This window comes from Sorex araneus, chromosome 6 (assembly GCF_027595985.1).
Source record: "Sorex araneus isolate mSorAra2 chromosome 6, mSorAra2.pri, whole genome shotgun sequence".
Lineage (NCBI taxonomy): Eukaryota > Metazoa > Chordata > Mammalia > Eulipotyphla > Soricidae > Sorex > Sorex araneus.
Window position 1 is genome coordinate 107315061 of NC_073307.1, and position 25846 is coordinate 107340906.

General features: G+C 39.5%; 1 pseudogene; it reads right to left on the minus strand.

Annotated features, from left to right (window-relative positions):
- Nucleotides 1-497: 497 nt before the first annotated feature.
- On the minus strand, nucleotides 498-22031 carry LOC129405928 (interferon-induced very large GTPase 1-like; annotated as a pseudogene).
- Nucleotides 22032-25846: the final 3815 nt, after the last annotated feature.

The following is a 25846-nucleotide window of genomic DNA, read 5'->3' on the forward strand; positions in this document are numbered from 1 at the left end:
ATTTTTGAATGTGGGAGAAAGAAGTTGTCAGGGGCTGTGATTCCCCCCACCCCCCGTTGTGATTTACCCTGCTGTGTTCAGCCTTGTGTGGGTCTAGGATTAACTGCAGCTCTTATTTCTTTTGTGATTTATTTATGGGTCTCTGAAATAAGACCTATAAATGATCTGTATAGCTGAGCCAGAGGTGGTTTGTAGTCATGACTTCCACATACCTATCTTGGTCATTTAATTGCTCGAGAAAATTGGCCCTAGTGGTTTGCGTCAGTCAGAGGCACAGCGGCAATTTTGGGGTACCAGGAAAACTGAAGGCACCATCAGACTGCTCACCCACTCGCCCTTGCATACAGGTTGACCTGCTGGCAGCACCACACCCTCCAGGACAGATGGTTTGTAAGTAGCACTCTACTTTCTTTTAAAATATTTTCTAAATAACACTGCACTTTATTTTTCAGAATCATGAGTTTATTGTGGACTTTTAAATTTAGGTGTAGCAGCTTTTCAAATGTGAAAACAAAATTAAAGCGAAAAGTTAAATTGCAATGTCAAGCAAATCTGTATGCTTTTTTGATATAAACATAAATAAATTTTTAAATTTTACAGCAATCTGTACTTATTTTTATTAATAGTTTTAAAATTGCTTGCTCTGAAAATTTTTATAACATTAGGTGGGTTAAAATTAATATGGCTTGTAGAACAATAGTTTGACATGTGAGGAACCTATTTAAAAGTATTTTGTCATGTTTATGTTTTTAGTAATTCATTTTTGTACTATGAATTGAGTTAAAATGGAAAAGCAGTGATTTAAAAGGTAATATTCAGCTCTTGGAATGCGATGCGATTTTTCTGGTTTTTACGTGAAGATAATAGAGATTGATAATGAGAACTGCTTGATTATTTTATATTATAATACTAAAACTTTTTTGTGTGTGTGATTCTGTGGTATTATTGTTTTCTCAAATCATCAAGCACATTCTGTTTTGTGATGCTGTGCCATGTATCAGGAATTTGGCCCAAACCTTCAAATTTTAACTTGTATTTTTCTTCTAGCTTAGATCTGAAGTGACAGACAAACCATTTCCAGTGTGGCTGGGTGGACGAGTCTGGAGTGATGCTCCATGTGGCATAAACCCCTCCTGCATCTCGATAGGACTTATATGGAAATTCTCTTTTATCATCCACATAAAAGTAACAGTCACTTGCTACTGATGTAGTACAGAAGTCAATGGAAAAGTGGTCTGTTTCATGCCATCTCCACCCAGTGAGAGCCTCTGGACGATGGAAGGGAGCACTGTGGTCTCCATCATGTGTAGGGATTGTGTTCGTACAAATTGCTCCACAGAAGGGACACTGTTCCCAGCAGCCACAGAGAAGTTCAGAAAGAATGTCACTGATTTCAGACAGCACATTCTCCTTATTAGTACTTAAGCATTTTTGTTCCACGTCCTCCATTGCGGGATCCAAAGCACCACTCATGGCATCTTTGAGAAAAGCAAGATCTTTTATCTCTTGGTGTTCAATGCTTATCAGGTCTTTTCTTGGAAAGGCGAAGTCACTCCCTAGACTATCACAGAACAAATTCAACCACTCTGATGCGGTCTCATTGCTGTTTTTATCTTTAGCAATTTCTATGGAATCATAAATGGCTGAGCGGATGATTTCCTTGATGTCATCTAAATTTTGTTTCAAACTTGACTTCATTTTTTCACTTCCTTCACCTGAGTAATATTTTTGAACTTGACTCACAATGAAACTTTTAATGAAGGATCGTGGATCATGTAGATATTTCCAGTAACTATCAAAGTTTTCTTCTTCTGCCAGAGAGATGAGGATATGTTTCTCCAGGTTAGACCTGTTAGCATTGAATTCAGGGCAGGTTCCTCGAATGTGCCCAACCATCTGACGAACCACTCTTCTCCACAAGGTTGTAGAGACAGCAGGAATGAGTTTGCTCCACAGAAAATCAACAGACGTTTTGATGTTGGTTGCTCCTTCGCAAGATATCTTAAAACTCATAAAGAACTCATTTTTCTTTCTTTCCAGATAGTTTACAGGATCATTTGCTTCTTTGAATGCCCTGTGTATCTCCTTAAAAGTCTTTGAGGCTTTTTTAAATAAACTCAAAGCCAAATCAATTTTATATTCAGTTTTAAAAGTGTATCTTTCGTGGGTGGATACAGATTTCACCTCCTCATCTATTACTCTCAGAATTTCATGGAAATAATAGGAATTGTAGTCATGGTGCTGCTTCTGAACTCTGTCAAGAGTTTCATTAAATCTTGAGACTATGCGTGCAGTAGTCATACTTATGGATTCTTCATCTTGGGCCTCTAATTTCAGAGTCTTCATATTGAAATATTTCTTCTTCATTTGGACATGCGTGTCATATTGGATTTGAAAACTTTCTCCACAATAATTCTTAATGATCTCCACTATGTTATTCTCTTTGTTGAAGTAATGAAGAAGGATATCTTCAGAATCCTTATCAATATCAGGCTCTTTAATAGGATGCTGCTTTGACGTTACATCATAGATCCAGGTTTTCCAAAGCTGATCAAATCTTAGATACAGTTCTTCAGTACTTAACTCTCGGCCCTTGACAGTTAAGGCCAACTGTTGACTTTTTTTGACTATTTCCTTTTCATAAGTTGACAATTTGCTACCCAACTTTTCTTGATTTCTTTTAAAAGTGGCCATTTCTTTGACTTTTTTTTGGACATCTGAAATGAGGGCATCTTTCAAAAGTCTTAGCTTACTTTCAAAGCTTACTTTCCACTGAATCAGAATTTCACTGTCTGGATCATCCTTAAAATATTTTTCCATTTTCTGCTTGATGTCATCATAATGTTTTGAAACTTGAGACTCAAGCATGCTTTCTCCAAGAGTCTGTAATTTTCCATTCTGAATCTGGTTCATGAGCTGGTCATGCAAGCCTAGTATATGTCGCCTTAAGTCCCAATTCCAGCAGTTATACATGGTTTCCAGTTTGCTCATGGCCAGGACTTCTTGGGTGTTCCTGAAGCTGAAAATAAAGTTCTCACTCAACAGGGCTCTCCACAGATCTTGAATTCTCATTTTTACATCTGATATCTTCATGATGCTTCTCCTGGATTGCTGTTTGGCGGTTTTGAGAATCTGATACTTGAGTTCCTGAACATTGTGACTGTAGCGAGGATTAGGAGGGGCCATTGGGGGATTGCCATCCCAGAGATGGGCAAAATAGTGGACTTGAGTGCTGACATCAAACTTAATGACATCACTAAAGCAGGTGATATCCGAACACTGCTCTTGTTCAGCTGCTGCAGCTGCCATTTCATCTAGTCTCTGCTCAAACCTCCTTCGTCCTTCCATGGTTTGATCTTTGGCTGTAACTTCCCCTACATTTTGATGAACAAATAGACAACTTGGAGAGATTTTCACTTTTTTCATCCTCAGAAAAGCTTGGACAGTTATTTGTAGAATGTCTTGCATTTCTGATGGGTTTTCCCCAAAAATATTGATCAGAGTCAAGTTGGCAAGTCCAATGACAAAAGTCGCCAACTCGTTGTCATGATGTTGGGATTTGTTGCTTAGTTCTGGGGCCCGAAGTCCTTCTGTGTCCACGACAAGTAAATAAGCAAATCCGAGTTCCTCTGCAAATGTGTCCTCCACCTTGAGGAGTTGCATGTAGGCTCCCTGGGTGCACCTCCCAGCACTGACAGTGAACTGTAGGCCAAAAAGAGCATTCAGGAGGGTGGATTTTCCTGAACTCTGTATACCTAGGATAGAGAGAACAAACAGCCTTTTGTCTCCAAGTTTCTCAATGACCTTCTCGAAAACAGCTGCCACCCACTTTAGAGGCACGTAGGAAGCTTCCCCATCCATCAACTCAATGGGAACCCCAGATATCATCAACTCTGCAGTGATCTGTGGCAGGGAGAGGTAAAGTGTCTCCATAGTTTTGAAGAAGGAACTCTCTTCTAGAACTTCATATATTTGACCAACTTCCCTGAGAATATGCTCAATTCCCAAGCTACAGTCATTAATCTTATGGGAGATTGCTTTGACATCATTTTCTAAGTATTTCCGGACATTACTCTTGGATGACTTATGCTTTTCCGTTTGTACTTCAGACCATAAGCTCTTTTTCTTTGCATTAAGGGTTTCCAGGTATGGTGCAGTTAGTTTGTCCAAAAACACAGTCAGCCATTGCAAGAAGTATAATCTGGTGTGAGTTTCTGAAAGTCTTAGAAATTGAAGGAATTCTTTCATTAAACGGTTGAGTGGGAAGGCCTTTTGCAATTGTTTCTGCCTAATTTTTCGTTTCTCTGTCTCTGTCTCACTCTTGTGTTGTTCAATGCTTTGATTCCCCTTTTCTGTCAGATGATAGAGTTCTTTGTCTCTTTTGCACCAATCATGCCACAGTTGTCCCTGAAGGGGTAGTAAACGTTCCTTAATCTGAGTTATTTCGATTTCTTCTAGAAGGCTCAATAAAAACCCTGCCTTTTCTTTGGCTTCTTTGCAGTCTCTCTGGTCTTCATCAATAAAGAATCCTTGTTTACGAGCAATAAGGGCACAGTCTTCTAAACTGTGAGGGGAGTGAGAGTAGTTTAACAAGTTTTTAATAGTAGTTGTGAGTTCCTTTGCTAATTCTGCTTCGTTTCTATTTTTGATACCAATTTTCACTCTTTGGCCAGAAATCTTGGCCATATTTTCTTTGTCATCATGTAACAAGATGAAAGGTTTTGATGACTGACACAGGTGACGAACACAGTTTCGGTTTTCTTCATTGTCATCAGAAGTTGCCATTAAGATCACAAGGACAGAAGAGACTTCTTGTAGGAATGTGAGCTGCTGCTGATATTCTTTTGCATTTCCATGAAGATTGGCAAAGGTCAAGCAACTGTCAAACCTGTCCTCTTCTTGCCCTGCAGGACAGAACCAGCAGATTTCTACCACACCCCCCATCAAGAGACAGTCCTTGCTGCTCCCTTTGCAATGTCTGTTAAAAAAGATATCATGTTTCCGTTGACTGAGAAGGCAGTTCATGATCTGAGATTTGGAAGCACACAAGCCATTTCCAATTCTAATAAAAGTTACAATGGAAGTAGGAACTTTGCACATCTGCTGATTATTGAAATTGTTGTTCTCATTTGGTGATTTCTTTCTTTGCTGCCAGCTTCTCCTAATTTGACTGAGAGACCAAAGATAAAATTCAATTTGAGAATTGCAGGGATTGGGCACAAGAAGGGGGAGGGCAAATTGACAAATGGAAAGTTTTCCCAAAATATACTGTCTGGCAAAATCATCTGCACAGTGAAGAATTGACATCTGAATGTCCATTGGGTGGATATTGGATCTGGGAATGGTTGCTGAAATGGCATTGTCACTGTCTTCAAAATCATCTTCAAAGGGATCAAAAGTCTCATTACCATGATTTAATGTGCCTGAAGAGATTTGACTCTCTATTTCTTGGTCATTGTCACAAACCAGGTATCTCAGTCCATAATCTAGCATTAGTAACTTCTGCAAAAAATGAAAGGGGAGTTCCTGTTCAATGCTGGGTTTGTTATTGTGCACAGACATCTTGTAGATCAAATGGAAATCAGCCCTGGTCATCTTTTGGGGAAACTTATCTGTTAGGCCTAGACGCTGGAGTAATTCTAGAAGAATTCTATTTTTGTGGACCTCGAACACATACTTGTCAGTGTTATCTGTTTCATTGGATGGCTTCTTTTCATAGAGGAGACTCTGTAAGTCTTTCCTCACATCATCCATATTCACTGAAGACATGGTGGCAGCACAGTCTCCATTTATAAGCAATCTCAAGTCTTTCTCTAGGTTTTCCCAATCATACATCACAAAGTTGTTAAGGACATGGGCAACTTCTACAGTCAACACATGTCCAATGTACTCTCTAATCAGTGCCAACCGTTGTGATTTCTCTTCTGGAGAAACAGCTGTGACTGCAAAAGTAGCTGTCAAACCTGTTAGCACCAGGAAAGCCTGAGCCCTGTAGTTGCAAATATTTTGGAGCTCCTGGTGTTTATTATGGGCAACTTGCATTTCATTCAGTACAAAAGATAATTCCTCACTCCCCAGAAGATGCTGAAAAGTATTGTTAACCACATTATATCCTACACAAACTGCAATGGAAAGCAGCAAGAGCTGTGTGTCTGGCTGCTGTGTTTCTTGGAGGTGATTCAAGATGCAGCCAAGGGACACACTGACTTTATAAGTGGCCTGTCTTTGAGCTTCCTCCACTTCTTCTGGGGACTTTGATTTGGCTTCTTCTTCCATGAGACCACTTTGGGTTTTTTTTAGGACTTTTATTAACTCAGAAAATTGAGTGATATTGATATCCTCTTGTTCTGATTCTGATTGGAAGAGCCACTTCATTATGGAATGTTTCTGGGGAAAGTTTTTCACACTGTAGATATGAGGATCCAGAAGGCTGCGCAACTGAGACTTAATGAATTGATTGTTGTTAGTGGAAGAATTTTTGCACAAATTGACAGTATTTACCAGAAAATTCTGCAGACTCCAATCTGCAAGGCACATGCTAATCCAGCAGCTGTATCCTTTTTCTCTCCTGGTCAACAGTTGCATGAAATCTATCAGTTGCTTAAGTTGCTCTTCTGGGTCAGATACCTCCCAGGATTTCACAGTCTCTAGGAACTCCCTAGCCTCCTTTTGAGCACTCAGCAAATCTTCTCCTGCTGGGATCTGGGCAGTGAGTCCAGTCAAGTGGTTATAGTTCTCTATCAGGCACGTAGCTACCTGAAAATTATCCGTAAAATCATTTTTATGGTTGGACAGAATGATTTCCCAAATGGGTACCAATTGAAGCCCCCTGTCAATGACACACCAGGTCTGATTACTGGCAACAAGGCCAGATTTCCACTGAATAAGGCTATTTGTTTCTAGTGGGCCACCTGTCTGGGTTATAGATAATTGTACCCTTGTTTTGAGGTTTTTGGAGACTGTATTCTGAGAGGATGCGTCAGAATGAGAGGATGACACATCTCCTCCTGCAGCAGCAGTCATGCCAAAACCACCGTAGCTGCCTCTTATGTAAGCATTTAGCATTTCTACTGACGTTTCTTTCACTTTCCTCAGCTCCTCACTTTTGAAACCCTGCGAAACGGCCTTCCACCAGTAGATTCCTCCCAGGTGTAGAGGACCTTCATTTGCATGAGATCCAAACCTCTGGAAGAAATTTTCAGTCCTGCTCCTCAGAACATGGACTCTGTCTGGGCCTGCCAGGTGACTGAGAAGGTTTTCAATGCACTTCAATTCCTGAAGAGCTGCCTTGGAGAGCTGGAGTTGATCACGGGGAAAGTGGCAGGAGACCAGCGGGACATACATGAACTTGGTGGAGCAGAAATAAGAGTGCTCAGAATGCAACTGCTTGGTTTCCATGGATTCTGAATGTTGGCTGTGATCCATTGCAGCTTCCAAACTACATCCCCAGCCACTGCCTTTGCCTACGGCAGATGCACTGAATCCCAGCTTTTCTATTTTCTGTGTGAAGATGGATTCTTCTTGAGAAGATGTAAATTCCTTTGTTTCCATACGTGTGCCCTGCTCAGGCCCAAAGAGTGAGAATTCTTTGGGGACACTGAGTAGCTTCTCTCTCCTTTGTAGCAGGTCACTTTGGAAGCGAGTTTTATAAATTCCCTGCAGGGCCAGCCCTCCAGACGCCAAGCTCACCAACTCTTTAGCTGGGAGGTTTTGGGTTTGGGGCAGTGTCTGCTCTGCGGAGTTGAGTTGTTTCAGCATGTTTTCTATGACTTCTTTAAGTGATTTTTCCAGGGATGGCCAAATCTCAATGGGGATCTCCATTGCTTGCCTCAGTTCTTCCTCCTTTCTCCTTACTGCCTCTTCCTGTCGTTGCCTCCCTGCCTTCAGCATGTCTCTTAACTCCTTTAGTATCTGCTCTGCCTGCTTCTTCTTTTCCTCTGAAGATTTTTTCTGAGATTCCTGTAAATCTGAAAGGCTACTTGACTGAGACATGTTAAATGACTTCCCCAGAGCACTTTCTCCTGGCATTGTTGTCAGGTGAGATTTCAGCTGCTTAAGATCTTTTTCTTCTAGCTGTTGTAAAACATGGGAAAACTTTCAGGAGTTGGTGACTCTTGGGCAACCAATGTTTTCTTCAGTACTTTTTAGAGTTCTTTCTTTTTTTCACCTTTGAGCTGGCCGCACCAGGGGTTGTCTCTACTGTGCCAAGACTGCAGAAAAAAATAATAGTTACTCTGAGTCATGACATTGGAATGTATCATCAATATGACCTAGAGTATAGTGTACTAAAATTTGATTTGACTAGATTTTCTAATCTTTTCACTTTCAAGATATTTTATTAATACTGTTAAAATTCTACTTCCTGCTGGGCAACTCGTGGGTATTGTTATTCTCAACATTAATTGCCGAGTAGAATGTAGTAACACTGTTTGTGATATACAGACTAATTTCATGGAGATTGTTAAACTGAGGATTAGAAATGAAGGAGCATATGTATGAGTTTCAAAGGCCTATACTGATTTTCAAACCAGAGGAATACAATCTATGTCCTTCCCTGTATTCTGTTATATAGAATTTTGTTAACTGGCTCCCATTCTGTTGCTTTGTGACTTCCCAGGAGGTTTCATGATGTTTATTTTCTCTGGAGCACATAAATACATACTGGACTATCAATATTATAGTGTTGCCCAGTTTCATTAAACAGCTCTGCTGGCATTTCTCCTCCTACAAGTGGTTCTTTTGGAGTTGTGGAATCTTATGCTAAGGGACTGAAGGAATCTTTCCAAGATGTGCATTTATAAAAGCTGAATAGGTCTACAAGGGTAATAGAAATAGATAAACACAGTGAATAAGCCCAAACCAAACTACTCTCTCTTGTTCTGTTTGGGAAATAAAACTCATATTTCTGACCTGTACAGCAAGCCACAGATGAAAGAGAATTTGCAGAATTCCAGTCTTCTTGAGTGGAGTTCCAGCATGAATTTTGTTGGGTTCTATGGTGCTGAATTATTTGATGGTTATCACCTTCCCTATCGAGAAAAATGAGAATGTTGACTGAGAACATGGTGACCAGTTGTGTACGACATGGCTGGAGGAGTACATTTATCTTCTACCCATCCCAGAATTTTGAATCAGAATCTTCATGACTAAGAGAAGGGAACAATTAAGACCAGAATACATATAAGAATATCCAAACACCAAATAGGTATCACAGGCTATTAAAGGCAGTGTTTTCTTTTTTTAAATTTAAATTTTTTTAAATTCTTAATTAGTGAATCATCGTGAGGGTACAGTTACAGATTTATACATTTTTGTGCTCATGTTTCCCCCATACAAAGTTCGAGAACCCATCCCTTCACCTTAAAGGCAGTGTTTTCTTTTGACTCTGCTTACTACATCAGCAGGAAGTCCTCCCATGAAACTCTAGGAGACTCTCATGTTGATGCCTTCACACTTAGTCCTTGGAAACCTTAATACACTGAATGCTAAGCCTTACTCCCCCTGCTCTATATTTATTTCCTTCAATATTTCCTTCAACATCAGTAGTGTGAGGTAATTTGGTTGAGTAATATCAAAACCAGATATTAAGTATGTAATTTCACCAGGGAAAGGGTGAAATTACATACTTGGAATATTGTATCAACGTGTAAAAGAAAAGGGTAAGGTCTCAGTCATCATTTGCTCAGTTATAGGACCAAGAGAACATGTTAAAGCTGAACAATTATTCCACAAAAGAGAGTAAAAGGGTAGAGGATTAGTACCGTACTTGTGAAATATGCAAACATAATTGTGCCAACATAACCCATGTGAAATCTAGTAAGATTTGATGATGTATCTCATACAATTGTGAAAAAGAAAGCAATGTAAAATTATAAGGACATTAAAAATCAAGAAAGTTAAAGATGCTTCCAGACTCTGAGTCAGGTTGAGACTCATCTGTCTAATAGGGGCCAGGTGAACAAACCGCCCACCCAAACAGAGCCCAGGCAGATGAGAACCTCCACACTCCACAATCAATGCAATGCTCAAGCCCGGACTCCACTGCTCCAGATGAACCTAATCCTGAAGAACTTAGGTTTGCAGGCTTTCTGACTGAAATCCCCAGGCTCTTGTGGAGTGGGGAATGGGCTCCCTAGCCCCATTTTTCTGTTCTTCTGGGAGCCTGGTAGTATGCCCATGAACTACCTCTGGTGTCAGATAAATTCATTAACCAGCCATGATCCAGAGACTCAAATATCAAAAGAGAACAAGAAGCTGCAAATATGCTTCCAGTCCCTAAAGTCACCATCCAGTTAAAAATTTAACTCCAGCTGTATCACCCCATTCAAAACTTTAGAATCCCTAGATCTAATGTGGCCATGTCTGTACACCACTGATATACCAGATATAGCACACACATTGTATGGGATGTAAAGTAGAGGGTAGTCAATCTCAATTAAGAAAATGCTAACACCCAAGGCTTAATGTTTAACAACATGTCAGAAATCTCTTATACAGGGGCATAATGACTCCATAGTGAGATACAACAATCTTCACATAGTTTCTTCTAAGAAAACTTTTTTTGACCATTTTAGTGAATTATTGATCACTGTATCACTGTCATCCTGTTGTTCATCAATTTACTCGAGCGGGCGCCAGTAAGGTCCCCATTTGTCCCAGGCCTGAGAATTTAGCAGCCTCTCCTTACTCTTTCCCAATGCTGCTGTATTGGAGGCTCTTTGAGGGTCAGGGGAATGAGACCCATTATTGTTACTGTCTTTAGCATATTGAGTATGCCACGGGTAGCTTGCCAGGCTCTGCCAAGTGGGCAGGATACTCTTGGTAGCTTGCCAGGCTCTCTGATATATATATATATATATATATATATACACATATATATATATTTCCCTCTATTATTTGTTGCCTACTGTCTGAACCCCATCAAATATGATGTGGTAATTATGGAAAATGGGTAAGGGGTGTCTTATGATGTGTCCAGGAATATGTTCACTTATATGTGAGGATCGGCCTGAGCATGTGAGAAGTGGCCTGGAGCATGGCAGTGGTTGGGCAATGGTGGTCAGTTGCAAGGGCTGGGTCCCTTGGGGTGGGGAGGGCTCTCACCTGTTCCCCCTCTGGGGCACCCCAAGTGAAAACAGCCTGGAATGGAGTTCTGTGACATAGTTATGGGAGCCTCATTTTATGCTCCCTTCTGGGAGAAGCAGCCATGAGTTCTGGAGGATGTCCAATGAGGAGATTATCTGGCTCCAGCAGAGGGTGGCTTATGGTTGTGACCCCTGGGTTGCCAGAGACTGGGAGAAGCAGGCAGAGGATCTCTGCTCCCGAATTCCATTAAGCCCAGAGTCCAAGGTCACAAAGTTCTGCATGACCTGGCTTCCATGGGACTTCACTCATGCGTGAGGCTCGGCTCCAGCATGAGGAAAGCAGCCTGGAGCGTGGCGGCAGTTGGGTAGTGGCAGTCAACTGTTATTCATAACAAGCAATATTAATTATTTAGGGCCTGCTATGGGGGCAGGCTTGAGCGGTGGTTGGGAAAAATGGAAATAATGGTGGTGGGATTGGTGTTGGAATATTGAATGTAGGAAATCGTCACGAACAACTTTATAAACATAAATAATTAAAAAATAAATAAAAATCAAGAAAACATGACATTGCCAAAAGATAATTAGAATTCACCAATAGAGCCTGCCTAACACCTTCCAACACCTTTACAGGGAGGAAAGTTGCCTGGACTCTCCTGGAGTCCGATGCCTGCCTGAAGGCACAGCGGTCAGTCCCTTAGCCTTGTCTGCTTCTCATTGCCTCCGTGATAGATAATGAATCATGCCTGGACTTTGTATCAGTAAGGTGCACACCTGATTCCTCACCCAGGACTTCCTTTCAGCTCATAACCCATGAAGGCAAGTACAGCTCCAGAAAAAATAAAGAAAAGAGGAATCAGTGGACAGTGACAATGCCCTCGGGAAATCCCATGCACAGATCTCTCTAATCGGCTGAATGTGGATTTCAAAATTATAGTGATTAATCTGCTTATTGGATTGAAGGAAATAATAGATGAGAATTTCAGCAAGGGATCAGAACTTTGCCCACAAATAGGAGAAAAATAAAAACTACAAAAGATGGTATAATGAGCAAAGTAACAAAATTAGCAGAATGCATCAGCAGAACAGAAGACACGATGCATGAAGCTATTCATAATGAACAAAAGAAGAAAATAGAAAGAAAAACAAAGGGATTAGGAGATAGAACACAGGTTAGCCATTTCAAGTGAGAACCTAGGCCAGATTAGATTCTCAGGAAGACATGGTTCCCAGAATATTGCCATATGTAGCCCTGGAGACTTCCTAGCACCACCAAGTGTGGCCCCAAAGGCCTCGAGAAAATCAGAGCATGCCAAATATCCCTGGCATAGCATTATATCCTTGAGCCTTTGCATTGAACCAAAGACCCATGACAACAAATCGCCATTGGTCCCTGGACCTCCTAAGCTTGAGAGGGACTCCATCAAAAATGTCACTGTCACCTTCTCCAGATGGAGCCCTGGCGACACTGTGCAGCAACTAACACGGCTCCAGGACTCGGGACTGGGAAACATCCGAGCCGAGGGGGGGCACTGGAGTGGGGCGGCGCCAGCCCAAAACTCCAAGTGGTCCCGGCCGCCGGAAGTCACGCCCTCGACCCACCCTCGGCGCCATCTTCCACAATCAACAGAGGCATTCTGGTGAGCAGCACAGCCCGGAAAATGCTCCGGACCCGAATTGGGGCCAGCAACACCGGGGGGCCGGAAGGAGGAGGTGCCGCCAGCACACCTTCTCCAGATGGAGCCCTGGGGACACTGCGCAGCAACTAACACGGCTCCAGGATTTGGAACTGGGACACATCCGAGCCATAAGCGGCCGCGCGTCCTTTTTTAAAACCTGAAAACATACAATCTTTTAATGGAAAACTAATTATCAAATGCTTCCTTATTAGGGTTATCTTGTTTGGGGGTATAACTCCCACAACAATAGTGAGTTTTGTGTTGAAATATTGAACGTAATCAAGGTGAAGAGAAAATGTAGTGAAATTCATCAGTTATACATTTGGGGTGGGGGGCGGGGGGTATACTGGGGATTTTGGTGGTGGAATATGGGCACTGGTGAAGGGATGGTGTTTGAATATGGTATAACTGAGTCATAAACCCGAGAACTCTGTAATTTTCCACATGGTGATAAAATTTAAAAAAATAAATAAATAAAAAGTCACTGTCATTGTCACTGTCATCCCATTGCTCATTGATTTGATCAAGCGGGCACCATTAATGTCTCTATTGTGAGACTTGTTGTTACTATTTTTGGCATACCAAATACACCACGGGTAGCTTGCCAGGCTCTGCTGTGTGGGCGAGATACTCTTGGTAGCTTGCCGGGCTCTCCGAAAGGGGCGAAGGAATGGAACCCAGGTCGGCTGCATGCAAGGCAAGCACCCTACCCGCTATGCTATCGCTCCACAGAAAAAAAATTTAAAAGGTATCTTGAAGCTAGGGAGAAATAACACCCAAATGTATAGGCCATAGACGCAGCAAAATAAAGATAAAGAAAGGTATTTTGGTGACAATAATCATAGAACACGTTCCCAATTTTAAGAACAACTTAGATTTCCAAATCCAGAAAATTTATAAGTTACCGATAAGAGTAGGCTTAAACAAACATCATAGTAATTTAGAAGGCAACAGCTAAAGATAGAGGTACTATCTTGAAAGCAGTTAGACCAAAGTCCCAAATTACCTATAAAAGAATCCCTATGAAATTCACAGTTAATCTTTCAAGTAAAGTCCTATAAGATAGAAGGGCATTGTGTGATTATCCACCACAATGAATTAAATAGGCTTTCAAACAGAGTACATCACACAGATAGATTATCATTCAGATCTGATGGAACAATACAACACTTCATTTCCCAACAATAGTTAGAGAAGTTCTTAGTCACTGAAGAAGCACTGCAATATGCACTAATTTGTCTAGTATAAAAAGCTGAAGAGGGGGCTAGAGCAATAGCACAGTGGGTAGGGCATTTTCTTTGCACGTGGCCAACCCAGGCTCGATTCCCAGCATCCCATATGGTCCCCTGAGCACCGCCAGGAGTGATTCCTGAGTGCAAAGTGAGGAGTAATCCGTGCACATTGCTGGGTGTGACCCAAAAAGCAAAGGAAGGAAGGAAGGAAGGAAGGAAGGAAGGAAGGAAGGAAGGAAGGAAGGAAGGAAGGAAGGAAGGAAGGAAGGAAGGAAGGAAGGAAGGAAGGAAGGAAGGAAAGCTAAGTCGACATACAAAAAGCCCAGACCCCATACAAAGATATGGCATTAAACCCCTTAATTTTATTAATTTCATTAAATGTCAATGTTCTGAAGTTATCTATCAAAACACAGGATGACTAATATCTTTTGATTGGTAAGGAATCTTACCACACTTACCAATGTTATCAATACAGGAGACTCACCTGAACTGTCATGATGTACATACACAGACTCATTTGAAAGCCTCAGGAAAAAGCCCTGCAAGAAAACAATAGACCAGGTGCCTGAGAGATAGTACTGTGGGAGGGCACTTGCACTGCATGCAGCTACCCCAGGTTTGATGCCTAGCACACTGCATGGTTCCCCAAGTCCTGCTAGGTATGATCCTGAGACCAGTGTAAGGAGTTACCCCTTGAGCACCTCCAGATGTAGCCCAAAAAGAAAAACAGAAAACAATAGGGTGAAAACTTAAGGGTGTCAATCCTCATATCAGGGAGAATGGACTTCAGTGTCAAAAAAGGTAACAAGAGACAGAGATTGACGTTACATAATGATCAAAAGTTTATATATATGTAAATTTCTTTCAGGTCTAAAGGAAAATATTGATAGCAACACAAGAGTAGCAAGAGATATCACTACCACACTCTCACCATTGGCTAGTCAACCAACAATGGATCATTCTCAAGGATAGACCATGTGCTGAAGCACAGAACATGAGTAAGTCAATCATCTCAAGTACACTCTCAGATCACGGTGCTGTGAATTTGAAAATAAATTAAAAACAGAAAAATGAGTCAAGATCAGAGACTCTGATGTCAAACAACATACTAATAAGTAATCATTGATCACCATAGGAAATTAAAAAATAAATAAAAAGATTCCTTGGTAGAAATGACAATGAAGATACTAGCGATCAGAATTTGTGGGAGAAGCATAAATGGCACTAACAGGGAAATTCATAGCACTGCAGCAATGAATCAGGGCAAATAAATAACACAATCTCACACCTCAATAAGCTACAGGAACATCAAAGGGAGCCCAAAGAGATAAATTTCTCAAGTCCTAAAACCTCCAGAAACCAAGCAAGGAAGAAGTAGAAAACATCTTTATCCAGACTAGATAAAGTAAATAGATCGGTTGTTATCTAGGAAGTACCGCAGCACTGTTTACAATAGCCAGAATCTGACCAGCCTCCAAGCCATGGAAACAATCTCCTGGTACTTATTTCTACTATTCTTGGGCGTTAGTCTTATAGTCTATTATTCTATATTCCACAGATGAGTGCAATCTTTCTATGTCTGTCTCTCTCTTTCTGACTCATTTCACTTAGCATGATACTTTCCATGTTGATCCACTTATATGCAAACGTCATGACCTCATTTTTTCTAACAGCTGCATAGTATTCCATTGTATAGATGTACCAGAGTTTCTTCAACCATTCATCTGTTCTAGGGCACTCGGGTTTTTTCCAGATTCTGGCTATTGTAAACAGTGCTGCGGTGAACATATAAGTGCATATGTCACTTCGACTATACTTTTTGGCTTTTCTGGGATATATTCCCAGCAGTGGTATTGCTGGGTCAAATGGGAGCTCAACCTCTAGACAAACTAACTACTTTTGTTATGGGTAGATAGATAAGGGACCCTGCTCAATGAGTTCGTGGGGAACAAAAAATAAAGCAAGAAAAAATAACTGCCTATCCTTGAGGTAGTGCAAAGACCTGAGGAATAAGTCCTTTTGAGATACAAATTTTGAGAGATTTGGAGATAAAGTTAAACACCACTTGGATGTAGAAAGAAGGCACTACCCAGAGAGGACATCCTCAGAAAAGGAGATTCTAATGATCATAATGAGAATGTGAAAGAATCATGAAGAGTACTAATGAAACAACACCTAGATTAGCTTTTATATTTTTTGAGAACTCCAGGCAAAACCAATGCAGAGAAATTATATATAACCTTCTCCTAAAAGCCATTCTCTGCTTTTCTCTCCTAGTGAGGCCAAAGTTCTCTTGTGCATTTATCTCTTTCTCTCCCTTCAAATATCTCCAAGTAAATTTCTTTGAATAAAACTATTTGCTTTACTACTTTGCCTCTTACAGAAATTCTTTTCTTCTTTCAGAGTGCAGGATCACAGACATGTACATATATATCCTACATTGAAACATTATTTAGCTTCATAAAAAGGAAATCTGGATATATGTGACATGATTGAACCATTAGGATTTTTTTTTTTTCTTTTTGGGTCACACCCGGCGATGCACAGGGGTTGCTCCTGGCTCTGCACTCAGGAATTACTCCTGGCGGTGCTCAGGGGACCATGTGGGATGCTGGGAATCGAACCCGGGTCGGCCGCGTGCAAGGCAAACGCCCTACCCGCTGTGCTATTGCTCCAGCCCCGAACCATTAGGATTTTATGGTAAGTGAAATAATTCAGAACAAAGGATATAGGGATAAAAGAATCTCACTAGTATGTTCAATTTAAAACATAATCCACATGAGTACCAAGTAGAGAAGACAGATTTTTGATTTCCCTAGGCAGGTGTTGTGTTCGGCAAAAGAGTTAAAAGGTACACCAAAATTTATAAAATTAATGTCTGGACAATATAAAGTACAATATGATGGTTATAGATGGTAGTATATATTGTATATTTGAAAGTTGCTTAGAATAGGAATCAAATTTCCATCACAAAGAAAAGATTTATGACTGTGTAGTGGTATTAGTTAATTAGATTTATTGTGTTTATAATTTCATAGTATGAATATAAATTGAATGATTATGTTGTGGATCTGAAATAAATAGAATGTCAAGTGACAATTATATTTCAGCAACAAAGAAAAAAAGATATTTATTTTGCTTCTTGGTCCTGCTTTCTATCCTAAATACTACCATTTAATTCCTTTTGGAAGTGCTTATGGACTTAATAATTAATTACATTGCAGGCAGATAGATATGGGGACCCTCAGAGTGAATTTATGCTTAATTAATTACATTGCAGGCATATAGCTATGGAGACCTAAGAGTGAATTTTAGGAAAAGAATAAAATAAAGAAGAAACAGTCTATCCTTGAAGAAGTCTAAATGCATGAGGAACATATACCTTTGAGATACATAAACTAAGGTGCCACTCAGGGAAGGGTGAACCGACTCAGAAAAGGAGAAGCTACACGAGAACTGAGAGAACTGCACTATAGCACTGTAGCACTGACATCCCATTGTTCATCGATTTGCTCAAGTGGCCACCAATAACATCTCCATTGTAAGACTTGTTACTATTTTTGGCACATTGAATACAACACAGGTAGCTTGCCAGGCTCTGCCATAAGGGTGAGATACTCTCGGTAGTTTGCCTACAAGTCATAATCAGAATACAAAAGTGTTGTAGGTATTTAGGTATGGGGTATAATGGTAATATAATTTTTAAATAAAATAATAAAAACTTAAGAAGATATTTCCTAGCCATAAAGTAACTGATGAAGACAAGATCCCCTTCATATGCAAACCCCAAACTCTTTAGAGATAAACTGAGGCACTACCCAGATTCAGAAATCCAAGTTATTACCCAGAGAATAGTGGACCTATCAGAAAAGAAGCTACAGAAGAATCTATTAAATTATGTGAAGACCATAAGCAATGAGATTATAAAAACATCTATAGTGCAAGGCTTTATTATGCCAATACTCAGATAAACTTTTATTTATATGAAACTCAGGAAAAGTCTTTTGGAAGAACTCTATAAAATTTCCTTCCAAAAGCATGATCTCCCTTGAATGTGTATCTCTCTTGCTGTCTCTATGTCTCTTTGTTTGCTTATTTCTACTCTGAAGAAGCCTGTGTTCTTTCTTGGATGTGTGCTTCATCTCTTTCGCTTCCCTAACATCTTTCTGAGTTCCAATAAAAACTATCTTGTGTCACCTTTTCACCTCCTCCTGAATTTCTTTTCTGTGAGGGACCTGAAAGGCTTGTGCCCGGGTCAGTACTGACATATCAGTCAGGCATTTCCCCCAGCACTGGTGGTTAAGGTGGGTCGAGCTTCCATTTCACATGAAGTCAGTCAAAGATCTTTAAATTCCATTCTTTGTTTCCTATAAATATCAGCTGAACTGTTTGTTCCCACTGATCAATTAAGGCAGTGCTAATAATGAGACTGAAGCTTCTCTTCCATCACAGCCCTTGAAGCACATAACTCTTATAATGATCTCTTCTAGGAACTGGCACAACATAGGGAAAATATTCCTTATTCTATTGCTAAATCCTGTTATTCCTAACCTAATTGACCCTTTCCATTTAAAGAAAATTCCTTTCTCTCTCATTTTGGAGTTGCTTATAGATTTATGATTGGATTACTTTCCCTATTTCAATCATTTCCTTCCTCATGTCACAAATATTCTTTTAAATAAAGTCTCTTTAAACTATTTATATTATCTATATTAACTTTCATCTGATAATTCAACTTCTGAATTGTTTAAATATCTGATTATCTCCATATCCCCAAAGTTTGAGTTTTATGGAGTAAGTGTTAATGCCAAATTTATGGTTTTGGGTTTTTTTGGGGGGCAGAGATCACACCAAGTCATGCTCAAGGCTTACTCCTGACTGTGCACAGGGATTACTCCTGGCAGAGCACAGAGACCATAAGTTCTGTTTCTATTTTAGTCTCTCTGTCACTCTGTCTGTTTCATTTTTAAAATTTTTTTCACATACCTGTATCCTTTAGGGAAAATTTCTGTCTTTGGGTTGCTCTTGAAAGATCTTCATGCAGAGCAGTTGCCTTCCTTCATTCTGGACAACTGTAGGCCTATGTCTCTGGCTCCAATGTTTGTTTGCTTCCTCTCTGATGCTGGAGCTTGAATTTATAGTCTGAGCAAGGAATGAATAAATTGGTTTCACTTTTGTTTTTGTTGATTTGTATTTCTTACCAGAAATCAGGTGATTAAGATGAATCTTGTTCACTTCCTAGAAGAATACTGTTGTTTGTGGAATATCCAGTGAAGGATATTGTTTCAGGCTCTATTTATAAAAACTGTTTTTCCATGTATGTCTTTATTTTCCTTGTTCCTGCAGTAGAAAAAGTCTTTTAGGAAAAAAAATAGAGGTGTCTTTTTATGGCAAGAGATGTCTGCCACAACTAGCTCAAACCTATGGTGAGCCAACCTTCATAATTATGCTAAAATATTTTATAAATAAAAGATTTTGCAGACACCCCCCCAATTTTTATTTCTGCTTTGCTTTCAAAACAACCAGGAGAATCAGTCCTGTTATATGTTGTGTTTAAGAGAAAATACCCATAAACCTAAAATAAGCATTTTTATCCTAAGACATCCTGTTTTTCCTAAGCTGTCCTCATTCTGTTTGTCCTAAATCCAAATCCTGCTCTTCAAGAAATAATAAGATAGAAACTTCAAGCTCTGTCTTTTCCCTTGTATAAAATATTCTCTGAAACAAAGGGACAGGGAGGTAGATTTGGGTATTGTTTCTGTCTCCATGCACTCTGGACCCCATTACCAGAAAACATAGAGTTATGTTGCATCTGGAGGAAAAAGGAAATCAAAGGAATAAAAAGAAACCTGATATGGAAATAAAATATGTCAAAGAGAATAGAACTTAAGAACTGGTTTACAGAACTTGACTTATCAAGGGTGAAGTATGGGGGTGGTCTGGAAGACCCTGAGATAATGGTGGAGGGAAGCCAACTCTGGTGGAAGGTAATATTGGTGAACTGTTGTATGCATGAAACCCTGTCATTACAGTATTTTAAATCATGGTGCTACTAAAATTTGCTATCTTGAAAGGAATGAGAGTGCAAACACTATTAGATTACACTAAAGGAATTTGTAGCAAGTCATACTTACAACGGGAAAGAAGAATAGAATTAATGACCCAACCTCACGGCTTGAGAAATTATAAGAGAAAACAAATAGATGCCAAATTAAAAGGAAAGAAATAATAAAGACTGAGTAAAAATCGATGACAAAACAAAAAAAGACAGTACAAAGGATCCGTGAAACCAGGAGCTGATTTTTCAAAGAATAAACAAGATTGACAAGACCTTAGCTAGAGTCATGAGAAAAATAATAAAATTTAATAAGAGATGAAAGGTGATAAATACCAACAGAAAAGTTAGAAATACTAAAATCAGAAGAGGTTACTTTAAGCAATACTACGTCACTAAGCAAAAACAAATTGTATGAAATCTTAGATTACACTGCTTTGTTTTTTTTCAAATTTCTTATTTTATTGAGTCACTGAGATAGAGGATTGCAAAGCTGTTAAGCTGTTTATGATTGGGTTTCAGTCATACAATGTTCCAACACCTATACCCCCACCAGTGTAAGTTCCCAGCACCAATGTCCCCAGTTTCCCTCCCAGTTCCCCAACAATCCCCCACCCCAGCCTAACTTTATGGTGGCACCTCTCTTCTTGCTCTCTCTTTCGTTTTTCTGTCTAATTTTAGGCATTATGGTTTGTAATACAGATGATGATAGGTTATCATGTATATCCTTTTCAACACTCAGTTCTTGTCCAGAGTGATCATTTCCAACTAATGTTGTCATAATGGACTCTACTCTATCTTAATTATCCTCCAGCCCCCACACTCTTGTGGTAATTTCCAATGATTGACCACGCTTCCTGACCATTTTCCCTGGCTTTGGATATTAGTTTCATACTGTTTTATTAATTTTATTTTATTTTAAAATTTTATACATAACAAATGATGCAGTCATTCTATATCTGTCCCTCTCCTTCTGACTCATTTCACTCAACATGATACTAAGTTTATCCATTTACAGGCAAATTTTATAACTTCATTTTTCTTAACAGCTCTGTAGTATTCCAATGTATAAATGTACCAAAGTTTCTTTATCTAGTTGTCTGTTCTCGGGCACTTGGGTTGTTTCTAGGTTTAGATTATTCTGTATAGTGCTGCAATAAAACATGGGAGTGCAGATGGTGTTTCTGCTGTGTGTTTTTGGACCCCCAGGGTATATTCTCAGAAGTAGTATTGCTGTGTCAAATGGGAGCTCAAATTCTAGTTTTTTAGGAATGTCCATAGTCCATACCATATTGTTTTCCAAAAAGGATGGACCAGTCAGCATTCCTACCAACAATAAATGAGGGTCTCTTTCTCCCCACATCCATGCTAACACTGGTTGTTCTTGTTCATTTGGATAGACTCACACTCTTTAAGGTTAAATCACATTCATCCTGAGAGGTTGAATCAGGAGAAAACAAAGAAATCATCTAGCTCTGCTCTAGTAGTAGATGCATCATGGGGTCACATTTAGAAGTACAAAGAAATCTTAGCTTCTCCCTAAGTTGTTATGTCATGCTGTACAGTTTTTTAAATTTTAACAAAAATAAAGAAAAGTCATTGGAGACCTATGGCGGAGGGAAGGGAGGGGCTGCACGGTGTGCGGGCTCAGTCCACTTCCTCCATGAGATAGCTGTCATCGTCCCCCTCGAGTGGGGGCATCTACTCGGTGACTGCAGGGCTGCTCTCATCGGCAGAGGGCTCATCTTCGTCGATACCAAGCCCAAGCTTGATCATCCTGTAGATTCTGTTGGTGTGGGTCTGGGGGTCCTCCAGGCTGAAGCCCGAGGACAGCAGGGCCGTCTCGTAGTGTTGGCTTGTTCTAAGAGATGGTTGCAAGATGTACGTAACCTAGTGTTCATTTTGTGGTCCAAAGTGTTCAGTGATCAAGCAGATTGCTTAGTAGACCAAACCTTTTGTCATTGAAGTGTGGAGCTAAATCCATGATGTTTAGGGGAGACACTTGCTAACCCAGCTCTCAGCTTTAGAACTTCTGGCGCCTGCCATCCTTGTAGTCCCAAGTACATGTACCAGGCCTCTAGGAATGAGCCTTGCCGCGAGCCAGCCTGACGAAGTGACCATCCATAGAGCATCCAAAGAAAAGCACCGTTTGGAGTAGTACTCAACTTTCATCTCCCTCGTTGTGTTGTAAAGCTGTTTCAGAGCTCATCTGAGTTTGTCCACAGAAATGCAGTGTCCTGCTTAAGGATCGCAACAAATAAAAAGGAATTAAAGGAAAAGTAAGAAAGAAAGGAAAGAAAGAAAGAGAGAATGAAAGAAAGAAAGAAAGAAAGAAAGAAAGAAAGAAAGAAAGAAAGAAAGAAAGAAAGAAAGAAAGAAAGAAAGAGAGAGAAAGGAAGGAAGGAAGAAAAAAGGAAGGAAGGAAAGAAAGAAAGAAAGAAAGAAAGAAAGAAAGAAAGAAAGAAAGAAAGAAAGAAAGAAAGAAAGAAAGAGAGAGAGAGAAAGGAAGGAAGGAAGAAAAAAGGAAGGAAAGAAAGAAAGAAAGAAAGAAAGAAAGAAAGAAAGAAAGAAAGAAAGAAAGAAAGAAAGAAAGAAAGAAAGAAAGAAAGAAAGAAAGAAAGAAAGAAAGAAAGAAAGAAAGAAATCATCTAAAGAGAACATTTGTGCCAAGTCCCTACTCCCATTGTTTCTTTTATTAGAGTTGGAAATGACTTGCGTGCTTCCAAATCTCAGATCATGAACTGCCTTCTCAGTCAGTGTAAACATGATATCTTTTGTTCACCGACATTGTAGAATGAGCAGCAAAGACGGTCTCTTAATGGGATGGGGGGAAGCATGAGGTGGGGGTTATTGTGTGGTAGAAATCTGCTGGCTCTGTCTTACAGGGGAAGAAGAGAACTGATTAGACAATTGCTTGACTTTTGCCAATCTTCACGAAGATGCAAAAGTATACCAATGGCATCTCTCATTTCTTCAAAAAGCCACCTCTCCAACTGTGCTTCTTGTCAATTTCTGATGACAATGGAGAAAACCATTATGTTGTCCATCAGCTGTGTCAACCGAAAAAAAACCACTCATCTTACTATTTGATGATAAAGAAAATACCATAGCCTGCAAATCTGTCCTGAAATTAAAAATTGGGATCAAAACCAGAAATGAAGCAGAATTAACAGGGGAGCTCACTAAGGCAATAAAAATTAACTAGAACTCTCTGACTCTGCTCACAGTTTTCAGGACTGTACCAACATTGCTCATCTGCAAAGATTCTTGTTGCTGAGTGAGTACCAGACAGACTACAAGAAAGCCAAAGGGAAGGCACAGTTATGATGACTTTACTTCAAGAAATGGAGATATCTCGGGTGAAGGAAAACTTACTACCCCTTCAGGGACAACTCTGGCACTGATGGTTCAAAAGAGACAAAGAACTCCACCATCTGAGAGACAAAGCAAATTGTAGTGTTGAACAAAACAAGAGTAATGAAGTTAAAGAAAAACACGATAAGGCAGCAATAGTTGAACAGAACCTTTCCACATGATGATTTAATTAAATATGTCCTTCAAATTCTCCAGGCACATTTAGAAACTAAAGCAAAACCATACTTCTTGTTGACTTTATTTTTGGACAATCTGACTGCACAGAACCTGGAAAAAAAACCCAGAATGAACAGAATGACTCTTTCGTCACTTGTACAAGCAGAAAAGCAAAAGCCATTGAAAAGCAATAATCTGAAATGCTGAGAAAATGATATGGAAGCTATTAGTGACAGTAGCTTAGGAAAAGAGCACTTTATCAGAGAAGTTAACCAAAGCTATGATGCTCTGGAAAAAATTCTACCATATAGAATACAGAGGAATATTTTCTCTTCTTTCCTCAGATTGTTGGAAATTTGATGATATCTGGGAGTTTCTGTTGAGCTGATGGATGGAGAAGCTTCATATTTGCCTCTAAACTTGGTGGCATCTGGTTCGTATCAGATATAAAAGTGAGTGTTCAAACTTTGTGGAGGGCCCTGGTGAGTTAGGACTTTATTTTCAGCTTCAGGAACACTCAAGGGGTCACGACCATGTGCAAACTGAACACCATGTATAATCCCTGGACCCGGGAGCTGAGAACTCACATGCTGGGTTTGGAAAACCAACTGATGAACCAGATTAAAAATGGAAAAATTCAATTTCTTAAAATAGGCATGCTCTAGAGTCCAGTTACAGAAAAGTCAGATGCCATCAATCAAGAATTTGAACAATATTTTAACACCATCAATCAAAAATTTGAACAATATTTTAACAAAGATCCAGAAAGTGGAACATTAGTTCAGTGGAAGTCAAACTTTGAAAATAAGCCAAAATTGTTTAAAGAGGCACTTATATCAGGCATCTAAAGAAAAGCCAATGAAATGATCCATTATTAAAAAGGCCAAGGAATATCTGGATAACAAAAGTCAGATCGGGTAAAAGAGTTACTGAAGAGAAGCCAGGAGTTAGCTTCTATTGTAAAAGTTAGAGATTTAAGTGAACAGGAGCTAAATCAAATATCCAATCAACTGGGTCTGTGAAGTAGCTCCGCCTCTTAGTCTAGTGCCAGAGCCTAACTTTGTGGCTGATTCTGAAAGCATTCTTTTGTAATATTTAAAAAGGGAAGAGATAGTGATGAATACTATCAGGAGGAAGGATTTGAAAACTATGAGAGATGTGTCCAAACAAATGAAAAGTCTTCAAAAATTCAACTAGAAGACGGTGATGGAGTTCATTTTTTCCAAGATTTGATGAAAATATTGACAACCTTAGGAAATGATAGCATGATTATAATGCCAATTACTTCTATGAAATTCTCAGAATAAGGATTCCACTCAGGAAAAAGACACACTTACAAGTGAATAAAAAATTGATTTATATTTGAGTTTATTCAAAGATGCATCATTCCAGAAATTTTAGAATATGCGAATAGCATTCAAGGAAGCAAATGATCCTGTAAAGTATCTGGAAAGAAAGGTAAATTTTACATAAAATTTAAAATCTCTTGTCAAGAAGCAACCTCACTTACAGCATTTTTTTATTTTTCTGTGACACAAGCTCACTCGTACCACTGTGTGGTGTAGAAGAGACCTTAAGATGGCTTGGCATATTCAAACAGCCCGTGCTAAATTTAAGAGAAACAGGTTTAATCTAGAGAAATATATCCTTATCTATCTGATAAAGAAAATTGATCATTACTGTCAATATATTCATGATCTACAATCTTTTTTAAGAGTTACATTTGTAATCATATTAATTTTATTTAGACAATGGAAGTGGGAAAATAACTAGGTTTTTAAAAATAAGTTTAGATGACTTGTCACTTGCTCAGATTGGGATTGGGCCTTCTGCAGCCTGACCCCCCATTTTCCAGTAGCTTGGCAGACACACCCACATTGCCCTGACCCTGAAAGAGACTCCAATCGTTGGGTAGTACAAGTAAGGAAAGGCTGCTAAAATCTCAGGGCTGAGTGTAATAGAGACGTTACTGGTGCCCACTCGAGTAAATCAATGAACAGCAAGATGACAATGATACAGTGATATATATATATTAGCACATATGACTCAAACTCTAACATATTGATGATCTCTAATACAGGTTCTTAATGGCTCTGAGATGAGATACAGCAATTTTCATGCACTTTCCCCCTAAATAAACCCTTTTGTTCATTTTTAGTTAATTATTCATAAAAAGCAATATAAAATAAACTACTTAGCATCTGCCTTTTGAACAAGCTTAGGTGGTGGTGGGAAAACTTGAAATAATGGTGGTGGAAAAGTGTAATG